This window comes from Dreissena polymorpha, chromosome 4 (genome assembly GCF_020536995.1).
Source record: "Dreissena polymorpha isolate Duluth1 chromosome 4, UMN_Dpol_1.0, whole genome shotgun sequence".
Lineage (NCBI taxonomy): Eukaryota > Metazoa > Mollusca > Bivalvia > Myida > Dreissenidae > Dreissena > Dreissena polymorpha.
This window is the reverse complement of record NC_068358.1, coordinates 87,677,978-87,699,351: the sequence shown is the minus strand read 5'-3', so window position 1 is coordinate 87,699,351 and position 21,374 is coordinate 87,677,978. Positions and strand designations below refer to the sequence as shown.

Genomic DNA, 21,374 nt, shown 5'->3' with positions numbered 1-21,374 from the left:
GGACATGCGACGGACAAAGACCGGTCACAAAAGCTCACCTGAGCAATCAGGTGAGCTAAAAACCTGTCAAACTTCACATTTAACATACTAAGGATGCAAAGTAAACAGCATTTATTGTGATCAATAGCAGCAGTTTTCAATGTATTGAATTACAGTAAATGGACTAAATATAAGCAAACACACTTGAGTGTTCTTCTTGAAGTTGTGTTAATGATGTATTAAAACTGAGTTAAATTTATATATTTTATTTTTTTACTTTTCAATATCTTGCATTTCACATCTAGCTTTAGTTCAATGCTATTTCAGTTATCTGAACAGCGTGACAAACATAATAAAGCAGAAAATGCATCTGAATCTGATTATACACAAATCCACTAACATATAAATCAAAACATGTTTGTCTATGTTTGTCCATGTTCGAACGATACTCTTCTTAATTGTTTTATTTTGCGAGTAGACTGAACTCCAATTTGCAAAAACTTGTTGTTTCCGTGACACAAATTCACTATGCACATTTCTAAACAAAATATGAGTTGCTTGTATCTAAAACATAGTCTTGTTCGTTGACAAACACATTTCATTATTCCTATCGAACTATATGATGTCAGTCGTTAATTCGATTGCTTTTTGTCATTTCAATAATCTTAAATTTCGCTTCACAATGGCGCCATTTGCAAGCGAATCAGCTTGAAAATACCAAACACATTTTAAGAAACCGATTTTAATTGGAAGATTGGGAAACGACAGCCAATTATATCACTCGTTTTGAAAATGCTTAGGCAGAATCTACCAGTGTAAAATGCGGACACTTATGAAATACGTCCGCGGAATCGGAGGTACCCCCTCCCCCCCAGACATTTTTTTAAACGAATTTACGCGAATCTCAGAAGAGACCCCGGGACAACCTGATCTGCAGAAATCCGCGGATCCGCAGAAAAATCACACCCCTGATCATATAAAATAATATTTTACTTCAAAGTGGATGTTAAAGTGGATTCTCCTTACTGCTCAAAATATAAAACAAAAACATTATTCAAAGCATTAGTTATTGTCATATGAAATTTTTCAAGAGATCATTTCGATTTCACAAAGTTCACATGTAACTTCCCCATGTGATTCTAATTTAAGCCCGATCCGTCACTGTCAAATGAAAATTTCTTTCCATCTCGAATTTCAGAATGTGACAACAAATCATGAAAACCCCAAGAGTATTGAATAGTCTTCACCAGAATTTGCACAAAATGGGAATAACATTACAATATTTCACCAATACAGAATATTGTTATTTGTTTGCTGTTTTCTTCTTTTTTAATGTTTCTATAATTCACTCACTTCAAGAGGTTTAACATGGATTTATTATTCTGCTTAAATAAGTAAGGACTCAGTTGAGATATAGAAAAGAGAAATGTTCTGAGCAAGTATTAAGATGATTGGGGCAAAATATAGCCTTTTTGCTACTTAACAAAGTTTCAACAAACACCATGGCAACTATTTTTTAACAACCTGAGCCATTTTATGAAAACTTTGCCATTAAGTTATTCAAATGAACTTAATGTTCTGAGCAAGTTTAATGACCATTGGGCTTAAAATGACTTCAAAAGTTTGCTAAAGCCTTTTAAACTTGACCTAGCAACGTAGTGTTTTTGACATCACATGATCTAGTTTAAAATTCAGCCATGATGTAATTCTGATCAATGTTCTGACCAAATTTTACGAAGATTGCGCAATAAATGTTATCACCATTAGGTTATGTTGATGACCATTCCACACAAGACAATTCTATGATTGACATTTGATATTTGAAAATATTGAAGTAGAAAACTAGAAGAAGCCAATGTTCGCGAATAAACAAGAGACTTTCACCCGAGACTTGAGGGAACTTATAAACTGTTCTTAACAGGTAGTCAGGGCCCTCGTTTGGCACTTTTTACAGCCGAATATCGGCGACTACCCCCATGAAAAAAGTATACTTTTTTCCCCTATTTCAGCTAAAAATTCCCCCCTGAACATTTTTTTTTTCACTTTTATACCTATGTTGCCAGCTGGTATTGTGCTACTAACCTTTGATTAAATGTATATTTATGTAAATCACATTAAAATATAGCAATTTTAGGTGCTGAGTGGTTGGTGAAAAGATCTTCTAAAATTCCCCTTTTCGCCCAAAACGACGCGAAATTCCCCCCTCTAAGGGCCCCAGCCTCAATCCACCAAAGTGTAGAGAGGGCCCTGGTAGTGTTCACAAAGTTTCACTAAAGGAACAAGAGTTCTGCAGTCACAGACATATGCCCCCCTAATAGGGCTATAACTAGTGAACCCAATTTCAATAGGGGTCATCTACTGCCCAAGGCCAATGCGGATGTAAAGTATCCAGCCAATCTGTCAATTCGTTGACAAGTTATTGATCCGAAACTATTTTCACAATTATTTTGACAGTGAACTTGACCTTTGACCTAGTGACCCCATTTTTGATAGGGGTCATCAGTACTGTCCAAGGCAAACACACATGGAAAGTATCAAGCCAATCAGTCAATTTGTTGACAAGTCATTGATCAGAACTATTTTCACACTTAGTGTGATAGTGACCTTTACCTTTGACCTAGTGACCCCAATTTCAATAGGGGTCATCTACTATCCAAGGCCAATGCACATGTGAAGTATCAAGCCAATAAGTCAATTCATTGACAAGTTATTGCTCGGAAACTATTTTCACACTAAGTGTGGTAGTGACCTTGACCTTTGACCTAGTGACCCCAATTTTAATAGGTATCATCTACTTCCAAGGCCAATGCACATCTGAAGTATCAAGCCAATTGGTCAATTCGTTGACGAGTTATTGAAACAAACTGGTCTACCAACATTCAGACTGCAGGTCTACCGACATTTAGACTGGTCTACCGAAAGACAGCCAGCAAAACACAATATACCCCTTTTTCTTCTAAGAGAGGCATAAAAATGTCCCTACTCAAGCAGCCATTTTTTCGGTGAAAAAAATCATTTTCAAACTCATTCCAAATATCATAACAATTTAATTTTAAATGTTCTAAGCAAGCATTATGAGAGTGTTAAAACAAGAGCACCGCCTTGCGGGTGCAGACCGCTCATCTATTTTCTTTTTAAAGGTGAAGGGACTCTCATTTTCAATCCCAAAGGAGGGAGGGGTGGAGTGAAGAGGGGTGCATTGTGTGGGTGTGTGGACATTTATTACATTATCTTCCAAAAATGCGAAAAAAAGGAACAAAAAAAATCGCGGGGGGGGATTCTTGGGTGCGATGGTTGGATGGTATTTAAAACATAAATTAATAAAAATAAATATTTGTGTTTTTTAAACCGTTTCAAAAAAAAACAATGGGGGGTGGGATGAGGTGGGGGGGTATAGTGTGAGGGTGTGGTGGTAATTTGTGAGATGATCTTAAAAAAAAAAAAAAAAAAAAAAAAAATTAGGGGGGGGGATTCGGGTGGGGGAAGGGGGGGGTGGGGGGGGGATTCTTGGGAACGATGGTTGGACGGTATTTTAAACATAAAATAATCAAAATAAATAGTTTTGTTTTTTAACCGTTTAAAAAAAAAAATTGGGGAGGGGGTGGGGTTGGGGGGGGGTATAGTGTGAGGGTGTGGTGGTCATTTGTGAGATGATCTTAAAAAAAAAAAAAAAAAATAGGGGGGGGGGGGGGAGGGGGGGGGGGGGGCACGGGCGATGGTTTGGGTGGAGTCTATTGTGGTATGTCGGGTAAGAGTAGTTTTGTCAAAGTATCAATAAAATCTAATCATAAACAAGGGCTGTTTGTAAAACATGCATGCCCCCCATATGAGCTGTCCGTTGTAGTGTCAGCCATTGTGTGCATACAATTTTTGTCACTGTGACCTTGACCTTTGACCTAGTGACCTGAAAATCAATAGGGGTCATCTGCGGGTCACGATCAATGTACCTATGAAGTGTCATGATCCTAGGCAAAAGCGTTCTTGAGTTATCATCCGAAAATCATTTTACTATTTCGGGTCACCGTGATCTTGACCTTTGACCTTGTGACCTCAAAATCAATAGGGGTCATCTGCAAGTAATGATCAATCTACCTATGAAGTTTCATGATCCTAGGTGTATGCCTTCTTGAGTTATCATCCGAAAACCATTTTACTATTTCGGGTCACCGTGACCTTGACCTTTAACCTAGTGACCTCAAAATCAATAGGGGTCATCTGCGAGTCATGATCAATCTACCCATGAAGTTTCATGATCCTAGGCGTTTGCGTTCTTGAGTTATCATCCGGAAACCATTTTACTATTTCCGGTCACCCTGACCTTGACCTTTGACCTAGTGACCTCAAAATCAATAGGGGTCATCTGCAAGTCAGGATCAATCTACCCATGAAGTTTCATGATCCTAGGCGTATGCGTTCTTGAGTTATCATTCAAAAACCATTTTACTATTTCTGGTCACCGTGACCTTGACCTTTGACCTAGTGACCTCAAAATCAATAGGGGTCATCTGCGAGTCATGATCAATGTACCTATGAAGTTTCATGATCCTAGCCCAAGCGTTCTTGAGTTATTGTCTGACAACCACCTGGTGGACGGACCGACAGACCGACCGACAGACCGACCGACATGAGCAAAGCAATATACCCCCTCTTCTTCGAAGGGGGTCATAATAAAGAAGTTATGGCAATTTTAGCAAAATTTAATAATTTGACCTTGAGAGTCAAGGTCATTCAAAGGTCAAGGTAAAATTCAACTTGCCAGGTACAGTAACCTCATGATAGCATGAAAGTATTTGAAGTTTGAAAGCAATAGCCTTGATACTTAAGAAGTAAAGTGGATCGAAACACAAAATTTAACCATATATTCAAAGTTACTAAGTCAAAAAAGGGCCATAATTCCATAAAAATGACATCCAGAGTTATGCAACTTGTCCGTTTACTGTACCCTTATGATAGTTTGCGAGTGTTCCAAGTATGAGAGCAATATCTATGATACTTTAGGGGTAAAGTGGACCAAAACACAAAACTTAACCAAACTTTCACTTTTCTAAGTATAAAGGGCCCATAATTCCGTCCAAATGTCAGTCAGAGTGACATAACTTTGCCTGCACAGTCCCCTTACGATAGTGAATAAGTGTTGCAAGAATGAAAGCAATAGCTTTGATACTGTAGGAATAAAGTGGACCTAAACACAAAACATAACCAAATTTTCAATTTTCTAAGTATAAAAAGGGCACATTATTCTGTCAAAATGCCAGTCAGAGTTACATTACTTTGCCTGCACAGTCCCCTTATGATAGTGAGTAAGTGTTGCAAGTATGAAAGCAATAGCTTTGATACTTAAGGAATAAAATGGACCTAAACACAAAACTTAACCAAAATTTTCAATTTTCTAAGTATAAAAAGGGCACATAATTCTGTCAAAAATGCACGCCAGAGTTATCTTACTTTGCCTGCCCAGTCCCCTCATGAAAGTAAGTAAGTGTACCAAGTTTGAATGCAATAGCATTGATACTTTCTGAATAAAGTGGACCTAAAAGCAAAACTTAACCAAAATTTTCAATTTTCTAAGTACAAAAAGGGCACATAATTCAGTCAAAATGCACGCCAGAGTTATCTAACTTTGCCTGCCCAGTCCCCTCATGATAGTAAGTAAGTGTACCAAGTTTGAATGCAATAGCATTTATACTTTCTGAGAAAACTGGATCTAAACGCAAAACTTAACCGGACGCCTACGCCGACGCAGACGTCGACTCCGACGCCAAGGTGATGACAATAGCTCATAATTTTTTTTCAAAAAATAAATGAGCTATAAATTACTTTTAGTGTTAAAATGGTTTTGCTGGCCACATAAAGAAAACTTCCCAGCTGGTTATATATCTCATCTACATGCTTTTTTCATTTGACCTAACTTTTAACTTCATTTTACCCTGTTTCAAACTTAGCCCAAAATATAATTTTGACAAATGCTGTAACCAAGCTTCAAGTAGATAAATGTGGCTTCTAGAGTGTTCACAGGAAATGTGGCTTCTAGAGTGTTCACAGGAAATGTGGCTTCTAGAGTGTTCACAGGAAATGTGGCTTCTAGAGTGTTCACAGGAAATGTGGCTTCTAGAGTGTTCACAGGAAATGTGGCTTCTAGAGTGTTCACAGGAAATGTGGCTTCTAGAGTGTTCACAGGCATTTTTTTTTAAGCAAGTGACAGGGTTTTTGACCCCAAAAGACCCAGTTTAGAACTATATATATATATATATATATATATATATATATATAGAGATATCATTTAGAGAAATGTTCTAAGCATGACTTTTCTAGTTTTTGAGGTTTGTAAAGGAAAAAAGACCCAAAATTTGTAGAATTGTTTAACATTTAATGTTGTGAGCATGTTTCATGAAGATTGGATATACAAGAAGGCAAAATTTGTAGACATGTTTAACATTAAATGATTTGAGCAAGTTTCATGAAGATTGGACAAACAAGAAGGCAAAATTTGTAGAATTGTTTAACATTAAATGATGTGAGCAAGTTTCATAAAGATTGGACAAACAAGGGGTCAAAATTTGAAGAATTGTTTAACATAATGCTAGCTGTGAACAAGTTTCATGAAGATTGAAAAAAACAAGACTATTGCCAAGCAATATAATCCCCTACCGGCTCCACAATTGTCAGAAATTCCACCATTGTCAGAATATTTTTTTTATTTGTTGCCATAGCAACCATAATGTTTAACGTATGAACAAAATGAAATGACGTGCATAATGTCATATTGCCATCTATTGATGTTTCAAGTTTCATGAAAAAATATTAAGAACTTTTAAAGTTTTCTAAGGATCCAGAAAACCGCCATTTTTAGCAGTATTTCTAATCTATTTGTTGCCATAGCAACCAGAATTTTTGACATAGGAACAAAATGAGATGATGTTCATATTGCCATCTATCCATGTTTTAAGTTTCATGAAAAAATATTTAGAACTTTTAAAGTTATCGCAGGATCCAGAAAAGTGTGACTGACTGACAGACTGACAGTCAGAGCACAAACCAACAAGAGGGCGCTAACCTGAAACCCTCTTTACTGCTCCGAGAAGGTGGTGTTCAAAAGATTTCACAAAAAACTAACCAGTTAACAAAACCACAGTATAAAAGAAAACCATGTTCGCACCTAGCTGTAGCATACCGCACCTGGAGGAGTGTTATAATTGCGTGTTTGATTTTGCAATTAACAGTTTGATGCCATGGAGAACTCATCACAACTGATTGTAGTAATCGTATTATCCCGAGTCTCTGGATTCCCCGATACATATGTGTCAACTGTCTCAATCGCATATATGCAACTTCTCCCATCTTTATCCATTACTCGATAATCCCGTAAATGCTCGATTTCCATTTTTAAACGCAAATAATTGAACATGAACGTATTGATCTCTTTCATTAAATTATAAGTGTTAATACTGACGACAAAAGTAAAGTATCAAATGAATTTTGGCATATGTTTCTATTTAAAGATTTGATGAAAAAAGCGTCCAATCGGGACAAGGGTATTCCTACGTGCGCACATGTAAATCACCAAATATGGTGTGCGCGCATTGTGTACAATTCATGTTTTGTTACAAAATGTAGCCACAAATAAATACATGTATAATGCCCATGATATTTTCGTGTCCAGTTTTGTCTTGACAAAAAGCGCGCGAAAATAGGCGTGGGTCTATTAATTTATACACACAAAACTGCGAAGAGCAGACAATATTGTAAAAGCTTCGTAGTGAATTTCCATTCAAGTATCGGGGTACACATGTATCTCGCAAATGATTTGGAATTAACATTTCCTCTGAATAAATAAAAGGCAAAAATGCTGTGTCATTATCATCTTTTAGTTCGTTCAATATTGCAACAATTATTGTTCTGTATCTGATTGCACATAAAGTATATATACTTGAGGTATGAACATTTAAAAAATATTCTAAGGACAGCACAAATGTCTTAGCTTAGGGCACACAAAAAGCAGTAAAACAATCTTTCTTCTATAGAAAAAACATGAATTCCAATTTTCTCTCACTAAGAGCCACTGAATATGATCAGATTCCTGCTCAATCACTAAGCCTATGGATTGGGAATTATGCAAAGGTTATCTGAGACTGCCCATCAGGTAATTATGCTATTACAGGGTGTCCATTGATCACATCATGTGTCTGAACATATTTTGAGAGACCCTTTATAATAATGTTTCTCAAAGAAGAGTTGGTCAATACACAACTATGAAATATTCATAAGATTAAACACATACACTGTCATGGTTCTTTGAAAAATAGTTTTCATATTTGATTATCTAATTACATGAGATTGAGAACCACACTTATCTTGCAGAAATAAATACATATTCCTGCTGATAACCGTATCAGACATATTCTTCTTATTCTTATTATATTTCTTTATTATAGTTATTTATGTATTACTATTATGAATATTATTATTATTTTACAATTAAAATGATAACAATTTTTATAATTATTCAATTGATCTTCACTTCAATGCATTTCAACATATTTGCATGTTTTTTTAAATATTTTGTTTGATTATCATATTTTTGTTAATAATAAAAAGCTGTATAATTTAAATCATATTTCTTTATGTTATTGTTGTTGCGGAGAAACTTAATTTAGTCACCTATAACAATTTGCAAAGAAATAAGATTGTACACTTTATTATATAATATTTGTAGATCAACATGTGAAATCAGCTGTCAATTGCTGCCTAAACCACCATTTGTATGTTTGTATTATGTGTGATATAATTCAGTGTGTTTTTTACACCTTTTAAGAATGGGGCCTGGTCCCTGAGGATTTGCAAAATTTGTGGCATTTATATTAAAATTGGGAAATTAGTGTTGTTGTTGTTTTGCAAAGAAATGCTTCAGAAGTTGAGAATAAAAGTGATTTCAATATTATATTTCCTAAGGTTCAACATATAGAGCTGGATGGGAATTGAATTAAATGTTGGGATCATAAACAGTTTTATTTTGAACGGAAAAAAAGTAAATATTTAACATCAAACATATTTTTTGTTGAATAAGAGAGTGAATGTCATGTGCAGCATGTATTTTTTCACATTTTTATCACCAAATAATTAAATACATAAACATGCATCAACCAATGGCACAGCTTCAAATTAGGTGTAAAATAAAGTAACAAAAAGGATAGTTACCTGAATGAAAACCATACCAAATATGTATTCCTTCAGTGCCAAACATACACTGCATTAACCGATAGTTCAAACTCAGAATTAGGAATTTACTGTATGAGAGCACATGCTAATATGGCAACTGATCACAGTCTGCAATGATGCTCGCTAGGAGAAAATTTACTTCTTAACTTATTTTGTTTGCTTGTTCGTGCTTGTTTTAATTGGTTGCTGTTTCTTTAAATGTTTATTTTTTATGTTTTTGAGTTGCATCACCTAATGGTTAGTAAACCAACATTTGATTATAATATTGTGTTTATTATTTTAGTAAAACAAGAGGGCCATCAGGCCCTAAGGCGCTCACCTGAAAGCCAAAGGAACTAGACTATTCTGAAAAAAAATGCAAGCTGATTCATGAAGATGATTTTGGACCAAAAAAGTGACTTTTAACATGTTTTTTTATATTTGACCTTGTGACCTAGTTTTTGAGCTCATATGACCCAGCTTCAATCTCTGGCAAAATTTCATTGGGACAAATGTTCTGACCAAGTTTCATGAAGATTGGCCAATAAATGTGGCTAATATAGTGTCAACAAGTTTTCACTAAAGCCATATAAGGACAACGCCCCCCCCCCCCCCCCCATGGCGGACATGTTTTTCAACAAACCATAACCATTTTCAAACTCACTCAAGCTATTGTTAGAACAAATGTTCAGATCAAGTTTCATAAAGATTGGATAATAAATGTGACTTCTAGAGTGTTAACAAGGTTTTGTAGTAAATAGCCATTTAAGGAAAAATGCCACGCCCCTTTGCAACCATGTTTTTTAACTGATCTCAACCATTTTTGAACTTAGCCCAGATATTATTTATTATTAGTTCAAATATTCTGACCAAGTTTCATGAGCATTGGACCACAAATGTGACTTCTAGAGTGTTAACAAGGTTTTACCATACAGTAAAGCCATATAAGGAAAACTGCCCTGCCCCATGGCAGCCATGTTTATCATTCAACTGGAACCATTTTCGAACTCGTCCAAGATATTATTGGGACACATGTTTTGACCAAGTTTCATGAAGATTGGACTCAAAATGTGACTTCTAGAGTGTTAACAAGGTTTTACTATAGCCATATAAGGAAAACTGCCACGCCCCCTGGCGGCCATGTTTTTCAACAAACCAGAACCAATTTCGAACTCGTCCAAGATATTATTGGCACACATGTTCTGACAAAGTTTCATGAAGATTGTACTAAAAATGTGACTTCTAGAGTGTTAACAAGGTTTTACTATAGCCTTATTAGGAAAACTGCCACGCCCTCTGGCGGCCATGTTTTTCAACCAACCCGAACCATTTTCGAACTCGTCCAAGATATTATTGGGACACATGTTCTGACAAAGTTTCATGAAGATCGGACAATAAATGTGACATCTAGAGTGTTAACAAGGTTTTACTATAGCAAACTGCCACGCCCCCTGGCGGCCATGTTTTTCAATCAACCGGAACCATTTTCAAACTCGTCCAAGATATTATTGGGACACATGTTCTGAGTAATTTTCATGAAGATTGGACAATAAATGTGGCCGCTAGAGTGTTAACAAGGTAAATATTGACGACGCAGGACGCACAACGCACGACGGACAAAAGGCGATCACAATAGCTCACCATGAGCACGTTGTGCTCGGGTGAGCTAAAAAAAGATGTATATACATAGAGTTCCAAATAAGGCAAGTTACTTGAGTATTGAGGATTACTTATTATGAAATACCAATAGAAATTTTCAAAATATTTGTGACCAAAAAATGTATTTGTAAATAATAAACAAGGGACAAAATTGTCACAAAACCAGGTTTTCACTGTGAAAAAAAAATCTGATAAAGGGAGAAAACTCAAACTGAACTTTTGAAATTAACAAACAAAATTAACCCCCTTTGTAAGTTTTTTTTTTTAAATCTATTTTTAGTCGTGGCGACCTTGACATTGGAGATATTGACGTGATTCTTTCGTGCGACACACCGTCCCATGATGGTGAACAAATGTGCCAAATGATTTTAAAATCTCACAATGAATGACATAGTTATGGCCAGGACAAGCTCATTTATGGCCATTTTTGACCTTTAAACTCAAAGTGTGACCTTGACCTTGGAGATATCGACGTAATTATTTCGCGCGACACACCGTCCAATGATGGTGAACAAATGTGCCAAATGATTTTAAAATCTGACAATGAACGACATAGTTATGGCCCTGACAAGCTTGTTCCGCCCGCCCGCCAGCCCGCCCGCATTCGCCAATTTAATAACCAGTTTTTTCCTTCGGAAAACCTGGTTAAAAATCCTTATTTGGCATACAATTTGGGATCACATGCCAATCTGGCACCTGTTTACAGCCTGCAATCCTGTTGGCCAGAGGAGAATTATCCGCCAGAGGAGAATTATCCTGTCAATTTATTTTGCTTTAAGTGACCATTGTCAACCTTTATTCATTGATTTTTTTTTATCAACAATGGCATATTGGCAATTAACAAAATGTTGAGCCATTTAACAAAAAAAATGTGTACCATGGTTAAATAACCACTTACTATAATGATTGTACATGGTAGGTCTGGTATAATAACATCATTTTTGCATGGGTCAGTAAGTACATCCACAAATGTGAAGTCCTTATAATTTCATACATGTAAGTACATTTTACAAATTGAATTTACAACCAACTGACCTTATTTCAATTCCGTTTTTACTTATTTTACTTAATTTATGCTGAAACTTTATTATTAATTGTAAGGTATAGCATACATGTTTTAAAGGAAAAGTCAAGTTGTAAAGTTCTCACAATATTTATACACTGTTACTCCAACATAACGCGGATGACGGAGTCCAACCACGCAACAGCGTTATAAAAGGATCCGCGTTATAAGTTTTGAGCTCATTTATTGCAGGGGCTATAAAAACAGGTATTGTATAGTCTATAATATATGTCCTGTGTATTGCCATGCTGTGTTGTCATCTGCAAATACATGCATATAAACCGAATCGTATCGATAACAGTATACAAACCGCTTTTGTAATGTGCACATTTATCCGATTATCCAATCAAGTTACAACATCACTTAAAAAAAAATAAAAAATAAACATTTATGATGATAAATATGTTTATGAATTTCACAAACACAACTATATGCATACGCCATTTTCAGAAGTGTGAAGAGAACAGTGCATTATGGGGCAGAGCTTTCATTGAATGAGCGAATTTAAATTTAGATTGAATGCAATACGATACATGTACAAAGAAATTTTTTATTGCGTCATACACCGTCATGCAAAAAAACGTGCTTTCCGCGGGCTGATAACGGGAAAAAATGAAAGTGAATCTCTGTTAACAATTACACTGCATTAGCATGTATATAAATCGTCTGGATTATTTTATTAATTTCTTGTACTCAAACGGAAAGATTAAATGACTAAATACTAGAATGATAATGAAATGACAGAAAAACTTGTTTTATACTGTGCGCAGTATATTTCAAAGTCGCTCCTTTAATATAGTCAAACTGCAATCATATCAAAGTAAGAATGTTTTTATCGTTTTGAATAGCTTTAATTTTTTAATTATCCTGCTTGCACGTAACTTATTGAAATTAGCGCACCGAACCGCTCTGATAGGGAATACATGTAATAAACACTGACTCGAAAGTTTTTCACACCTTTATTGACATTACACAACGGATTAACACCAATTAGCTGTCGGTGCTGTTTAACCACAAAGCGATTAAAATCGGTTCAACGGACGGTTGAATAAAGCAATCAAGATGTGATCGCCGCCATTTTTGAATTGTCTGAAAATACATTAAGTTGCATAACATGGATTTGAATCAGAAATGGAAGGTTGGAGAAAAACAGGATCCAAGACCCATCCGCGTTATATTGGATTCAGCATTATAACCGAGAGAGTTATATTGGAGTTACAGTGTACTGTGAAGATTGCTGAATAAAGTAAGTTTTAAGGAAACTTGCATTCTGAAAGTGCAAATGCCAATGAAAAATCTAAAAGTATGATGACAAAATATCTTGATAACTTTATGTTGTCCTTTAAATAATGAAACAATTAAACACCAGTTTAGATTTGTGACATCTTAAGTCCATGGGCTTGGATTAAGGTCATGCAGTTTTCTATGTTCAAGAAAAATGGTCTCAATCTCATGAATATATTAGGCAAAAATTATTCAGAACCAAGGCAAAGGCTTACATTTGAAAACATTACAATAAACTAGCGAAATAGCAGAGTGAATGGTAATAAAGCTTGCTTCTAAGCAATATATAGCAATTTCACTTTGATAACAAAGTTCTGAGGAGAGCAAACCAATGAAATAGTAAATGATAGACATGGCAACATTTGTTCAGCCGCACAAGGCATTGATTGTGTTGCAAATAGATCAGATTAGCAGCTGAAGATTATTGGACGGAGGTCATTAAGATACATCAGTTGTTTATTCAGACTCCAACAAACTAATCATAAGAGAAGGTAGTGCACGCACTCTGCTCAGAGGTTAATGTTCTTTCTTACAAACCATCGTCCGAATTATAGGAAAAAGAATCACAAACATATCGAGCTTCCATTATGGAGTATGGTAAGACTATAATATTGGCAAAATCATTTGGTAAAGACATGCTGTAATTGACACATTTATCATAACAAGAGCACCGCCTTGCGGATGCATACCGCTCACCTATTTCTCTTTTTAAAGGTGTAGGGACCTATCTCAATTTCAATCAGAGGAGGGAGGGGTGGGGCCTAGTGGAGAGGGGTGTGGTCATTTATTACATTATCTTCCCAAAATGCAATAAAAATGCAAAACAAAATTATTTTTGGGGGGGGGGGGGGCAGGGGGGGGGGGATTCTTGGGTGGGATGGTTGGACGGTATTTCAAATATAAAATAATAAAAATAAATATTTGTATTTTTTAACCATGTTTGAAAAAAACAAGAGATGTGTCTTAAACACAAAGCCCCCTATTGCGCCGCTTTGCAAAATTTTTTTTTTTTTTTTTTACCTTTGACCTTGAAGTATGACCTTGACCTTGAACTTCCACCACTCAAAATGTGCAGCTTTATGAGAACGCCGCTTTGAAATATTTTATTTTACCTTTGACCATGAAGGATGACCTTGACCTTGAACTTCCACCACTCAAAATGTGCAGCTTCATGATAACGCTGCTTTGAATTAATTTTATTTTTGACCTTTGACCTTGCAGGATGACCTTGACCTTGAAGAATGACCTTGACCTTGAACTTCCACCACTAAAAGTGTGCAGCTTCATGAGAACACTGCTTTGAATTTTTTTCATTTTTTTTAACTTTGACCTTAAAGGATGACCTTGACCTTGAAGGATGACCTTAACCTTGAACTTCCACCACTCAAAATGTGCAGCTTCATGATAACGCCGCTTTGATTTTTTTAATACTTTTTTTTACCTTTGACCTTGAAGGATGACCTTGACCTTGAACTTCCACCACTCAAAATGTGCAGATTCATGATAACGCCGCTTTGAATAAAAAAAATTGACTTTGACATTGAAGGATGACCTTGACCTTGAACTTCCACCACTCAAAATGTGCAGTTTCATGAGAACGTTGCTTTTGAATTATTATTTTTTTACCTTTGACCTTGAAGGATGACCTTGACCTTGAAGGATGACCTTCACCTTGAACTTACACCACTCAAAATGTGCAGCTTCATGAGAAAGCAATAGCTTTGATACTTCAGGAAAAAAGTGGACCTAAACACAAAACTTAACCAAATTTTCAATTTTCTAAGTATAAAAAGGGCACATAATTCTGTCAAAATGCCAGTCAGAGTTACATAACTTTGCCTGCACAGTCCCCTTATGATAGTTAGTAAGTGTTGCAAGTATGAAAGCAATAGCTTTGATACTTAAGGAATAAAATGGACATAAACACAAAACTTAACCAAAGTTTTTAATTTTTTAAGTATAACAAGATGCGTTTGTGAAACACAATGTCCCCCTATATGATGTTTGACCTTGTAGGATGACCTTGACCTTGTGAAGGATGACCTTGACCTTTCACCACTCAAAATGTGCAGCTCCATGAGATACACATGCATGCCAAATATCAAGTTGCTATCTTCAATATTGCAAAAGTATTCATAAAATAAGCGATTTGGGCCACATATATTTGACCTCTGACCTTCAAGGATGACCTTGACCTTTCACCACTCAAAATGTGCAGCTCCATGAGATGCACATGCATGCCAAATATCAAGTTGCTATCTTCAATATTGCAAAAGTATTTATAAAATAAGCGATTTGGGCCACATATATTTGACCTCTGACCTTGAAGGATGACCTTGACCTTGACCTTTCACCACTCAAAATTTGCAGCTTCATGAGATACACATGCATGCCAAATATGAAGTTGCTATCTTCAATATAGCAAAAGTTATTGCAAAATGTTAAAGTTGGCGCAAAAAGACAGACAGACCAACAGACCAACAGACAGGGCAAAAACAATATGTCCCCCACTACTATAGTGGGGGACATAAAAAGGGCACATAATTCTGACAAAATGAAAGCCAGAGTTATCTAACTTTGCCTGCCCAGTCCCCTCATGATAGTAAGTAAGTGTACCAAGTTTGAATGCAATAGCATTGATACTTTATGAGAAAAATGGACCTTAACGCAAAACTTAACCGGACGCCGACGCCAAGGTGATGACAATAGCTCATAATTTTTTTTTCAAAAAATAGATGAGCTAAAAAATGATGTAGTCTGGACTAACAGCTCCAGATACGTTTTTTTTGCCAAAAAGAGTATTTTACCAACTGATATTTTTGTGAAACGTGTTTTGCCACATGTCTATCCCCTTAAACAGTACATGGGTCAAATTGTTTGATTCCTGAACATCAGACTGAGCCCTAAGGGTGGAAAAGCCCACGGTGGGTTAAGAGCTATGCACTGGCCAGGGGCCCAAGTGGCCCCGAGAAGCTCCTGGATTCTGGATTATTTCATATTTATTAGTACTTCAATTTTAATCAAGAGGGCCTGAAAGGCCCAAAGTCGCTCACCTGAGATAACAAGATATTATTGGGACAAATCTTCTGACCCAAGTTTCACGAAGATCAGAAAATAAATGTGGCCTCTAGAGTGTTAACAAAGTTTTACTATAGCCATATAAGGAAAAATGCCCCGCCCCCTGGCAGCAATGTTTTTCAACCAACCGGCTTCATTTTTTAACTCGTCCAAGATATTATCGGGACTAATCTTCTGACCAAGTTTCATGAAGATCGGACAGTAAATGTGGCCTCTAGAGTGTTAACAAGCTTTTACTAAAGCCATATAAGGAAAAATGCCCAGCCCCTTGGAAGCCATTTTTTTCAAGCAAACATGATTATTTTCGAACTCATCCAAGATATCATTGAAACCAATCTTCTGACCAAATTTCATAAAGATTGGGCACTAAATGTGGCCTCTAGAGTGTTAACAAGGTTTTACTATAGCCATATATAGCCATATAAGGAAAAATACCCCGCCCCTTGTGGCCAAGTTTTTAAAGCAACCAAAACCATTTTCGAACTCATCTAAGATATCATTGGGACAAATCTTCTGACCAAGTTTCATGATGATCGGAAAATAAATGTGACCTCTAGGGTGTTAACAAAGTTTTACTATAGCCATATAAGATAAGGAAAATAGCCCAGGTGGTTTTTCTGCCTATTTTGGGAAAAGGAGTCTGACCAAATTGGGAATTTTTTATCGACAAAATTGTCCATTTTGGGAATTTATCATGCTTAAATAAGTCAGTGGTTTAACAAATAAATTTGTAGTTATTTGTTTTTTTGTCTTCTTTATATAAACACATGCAATATTGGGCATGGTCAACATTTATTCAAGTACTGCAATTCTGTTTTTAAGTTACAGTTACACTCGGAGATAAGAACTGTACAGTCAAAAACTTACAGCAGATATATTATACCAAAACAAACACTGTTTAGTCACACAAGTTACAGCATTTTTTTTTTCTGCTTTCTGTTTTTGAAAGCATCACACAGCTCTTCCAATGTTTTGTCATTTAGATCTAGACCTTCAATGCAGGTAAACATCAGATGAGTAAGTTTGGTTTGTGTGAATGTGCTGCGTAATGGGGAGCACAGCAGGTTCATGGTGCTGAATCCTCGCTCAACCACAGCAGTGCTTGTTGGTATGATACACATCAGCTGGACATTTATAATCTAATAATCATAAGTCATAAGACACTTCTTTCTGAAAAGAAATTTTTTTTATTTTTTTTTTAATGGGATTTTTAAAAAAATAATTTCGGGTTGGGATCGGGTCCGTTTGCTTTGGGAACGCCTCCGTTTTCCGGAAGTGCAGACAGTGCTGAAAAAACCCTGTGGCCATGTTTTTCAACCAACCGGCATCATTTTTGAACTCGTCCAAGATATTATTAGGATGAATCTTCTGACCAAGTTTCATGAAGATCAGACTATAAATGTGGCCTCTAGAGTGTTAACAAGATTTTACTATAGCCTTATATAGCCATATAAGGAAAAATGCCCCGCCCCTTGGCGGCCATGTTTTTCATGCAAACATAACCATTTTCAAACTCATCCAAGATATCATTGCGACCAATCTCCTGACCAAATTTCATGAAGATTGGACAATAAATGTGGCCTCTAGAGTGTTAACAAGGTTTTACTATAGCCATATAAGGAAAAATGCCCTGTCCCTTGTGGCCATGTTTTGAAAGCAACCATAACCATTTTCAAACTCATCCAAGATTTTATTGGGACAAATCTTCTGACCAAGTTTCATGATGATCGAAAAATAAATGTGACCTCTAGAGTGTTAACAAGGTTTTACTATAGCCATATAAGGTAAATAGACCCGCCCCCGTGGTGGCCATGTTTTTCAACCAACCGGCATCATTTTGAATTTGTCCAAGACATTATTAGGATGAATCTTCTGACCAAGTTTCATGAAGATCGGACTATAATTTTGGCCTCTAGAGTGTTAACAAGCTTTTACTATAGCCATATATAGCCATATAAGGAAAAATGCCCTGCCCCTTGGCGGCCATGTTTTTCATGCAAACGTAACCATTTTCGTACTCATCCAAGATATCATTAAGACAAATCTTCTGACCATATTTCATCAAGATTGGACAATAAATGTGGCCTCTAGAGTTTTAACAAGGTTTTACTATAGCCATATAAGGAATAATGCCCCGCCCCCTGGCGGCCATGTTTTTCAACCAACCGGCATCATTTTCGAACTCATCCAAGATATTATTGGGATGAATCTTCTGACCAAGTTTCATTAAGATTGGACAATAAATGTGGCCTCTAGAGTGTTAACAAGATTTTACTATAGCCATATAAGGAAAAATGCCCCGCCCCTTGGCAGCCATGTTTTTTAAGCAAAGGTTACCATTTTTGAACTCATCCAAGATATCAGTGGGACAAATCTTCTGAGCAAGTTTCATGAAGATCGGAAAATAAATGTGGCCTCTAGAGTGTTAACAAAGTTTTACTATAGCCATATAAGGAAAAATGCCCCGCCCATGGCGGCCATGTTTTTCAACCAACTGGCATCATTTTTGAACTCGGCCAAGATATTATTGAGATGAATCTTCTGACCAAGTTTTATGAAGATCAGACAATAAATGTGGCCTTTAGAGTGTTAACAAGATTTTACTATAGCTATATATAGCCATACAAGGAAAAATGCCCAGCCCCTTGGCAGCCATGTTTTTCAAGAAAACTTTACCATTTTTGAACTCATCCAAGATATCATTGCAACCAATCTTCTGACCAAATTTCATGAAGATTGGACAATAAATGTGGCCTCTAAAGAGTTAACAAGGCAAATGTTGACGCCGCACAACGGACAAAAAGCGATCACAAAAGCTCACCATGAGCACGTTGTGCTCAGGTGAGCTAAAAAATACTTTGTCAGCAATATTGATTATCTTGAAAACTAATAAAAGCTGAAACATGGCCCTCTGCGGTGCAACGATGATTTGTATTCATTTGTATTCATTTGCATTTCTTGGATCTCATGGAAAAAACAAGAATGGTTAAAATACCACACATGTATAAATGTACTATTTAGACTCTGATTACAATTTCCATCTCACTGAAAGAAATGTTGAACTTCTGGAGTATATGTATATGCAATTATACTAAAGGAAGTGTTACATCCCCGTGTTACTCTGTGTCTTTGCTATACCAGTATACTTACACGTTTGTTGTCCAGTGAAATCCTTAAATACTTGGTTCTTTCGGTTTGCTGGGTCTATGGGATATACATGAGCAGCGTTTGTTGTCCAGTGAAACCCTTAAATACATGGTTCTTTCAGTTTGCTGGGTCTATGGGATATACATGAGCAGGGTTTATTGTCCAATGAAACCCTTAAATACTTGGTTCTTTCGGTTTGCTGGGTCTATGGGATATACATGAGCAGCGTTTGTTGTCCAGTGAAACCCTTAAATACATGGTTCTTTCTGATTGCTGGGTCTATTGGATATATATGAGCAATGAAACCCTTAAACACTTGGTTCTTTCGGATTGCTGGGTCTACGGGATATACATGAGCAGCATTTGTTGTCCAGTGAAACCCTTAAATACTTGGTTCTTTCTGATTGCTGGGTCTATGGGATATATATGAGCAATGAAACCCTTAAACACTTGGTTCTTTCGGTTTGCTGGGTCTATGGGATATACATGAGCAGCGTTTGTTGTCCAGTGAAACCCTTAAATACTTGGTTCTTTCTGATTGCTGGGTCTATGGGAAATATATATGAGCAATGAAACCCTTGAACACTTGGTTCTTTCGGTTTGCTGGGTCTATGGGATATATATGAGCAGCGTTTGTTGTCCAGTGAAACCCTTAAATACATGGTTCTTTCAGTTTGCTGGGTCTATGGGATATACATGAGCAGGGTTTATTGTCCAGTGAACCCTTAAATACTTGGTTCTTTTGCTTTGCTGGGTCTATGGGATATACATGAGCAGCCTTTGTTGTCCAGTGAAACCCTTAAATACATGGTTCTTTCTGATTGCTGGGTCTTTGGGATATATATGAGCAATGAAACCCTTAAATACTTGGTTCTTTCAGTTTGCTGGGTCTATGGGATATACATGAGCAATGAAACCCTTAAATACTTGGTTCTTTCAGTTTGCTGGGTCTATGGGATATACATGAGCAGGGTTTATTGTCCAGTGAAACCCTTAAATACTTGGTTCTTTCTGATTGCTGGGTCTATGGGATATATATAAGCAATAATAACCTTAAATACTTGGTTCTTTCGGTTTGCTGGGTCTATGGGATATACATGAGCAGCGTTTGTTGTCCAGTGAAACCCTTAAATACTTGGTTCTTTCTGATTGCTGGGTCTATGGGATATATATGTGCAATGAAACCCTTAAACACTTGGTTCTTTCAGTTTGCTGGGTCTATGGGATATACATGAAAAGCGTTTGTTTTGTCCAGTGAAACCCTTAAATACATGGTTCAGTTTGCTGGGTCTTTGGGATATACATGAGCAGGGTTTATTGTCCAGTGAAACCCTTAAATATTGGTTTGTTTTTTCTGATTGCTGGGTCTATGGGATATATATGAGCAATGAAACCCTTAAATACTTGGTTCTTTCTGATTGCTGGGTCTATGGGATATATATGAGCAATGAAACCCTTAAATACTTGGTTCTTTCTGATTGCTGGGTCTATGGGAAATATATATGAGCAATGAAACCCTTAAACACTTGGTTCTTTCGGTTTGCTGGGTCTATGGGATATACATGAGCAGCGTTTGTTGTCCAGTGAAATCCTTAAATACTTGGTTCTTTCTGATTGCTGGGTCTATGGGAAATATATGAGCAATGAAACCCTTAAACACTTGGTTCTTTCGGTTTGCTGGGTCTATGGGATATACATGAGCAGGGTTTATTGTCCAGTGAAACCCTTAAATACTTGGTTCTTTCAGTTTGCTGGGTCTATGGAATATACATGAGCAGCGTTTGTTGTCCAGTGAAACCCTTAAATACATAGTTCTTTCTGATTGCTGGGTCTATGGGATATATATGAGCAATGAAACCCTTCAATACTTGGTTCTTTCGGTTTGCTGGGTCTATGGGATATACATGAGCAATGAAACCCTTAAATACTTGGTTCTTTCAGTTTGCTGGGTCTATGAGATATACATGAG

At 36.5% G+C, this 21,374-nt stretch overlaps 1 protein-coding gene across 6 annotated transcripts in view; it reads right to left on the bottom strand.

Moving 5' to 3' along the window:
• LOC127877394 (transient receptor potential cation channel subfamily M member 3-like) overlaps positions 1 to 21,374 on the bottom strand; it is a 279,970-nt gene that overhangs the window by 221,276 nt on the left and 37,320 nt on the right. Inside the window, exon 2 of one of the 6 annotated variants that reach the window (XM_052423222.1) lies at positions 19,409 to 19,504. The exons of the other annotated variants lie outside the window; for them this stretch is intronic. The gene's annotated coding sequence lies outside the window, so the exon portion shown is untranslated. The remainder of the gene's footprint in view (positions 1 to 19,408; positions 19,505 to 21,374) is intronic. 6 annotated transcript variants of the gene reach the window in all.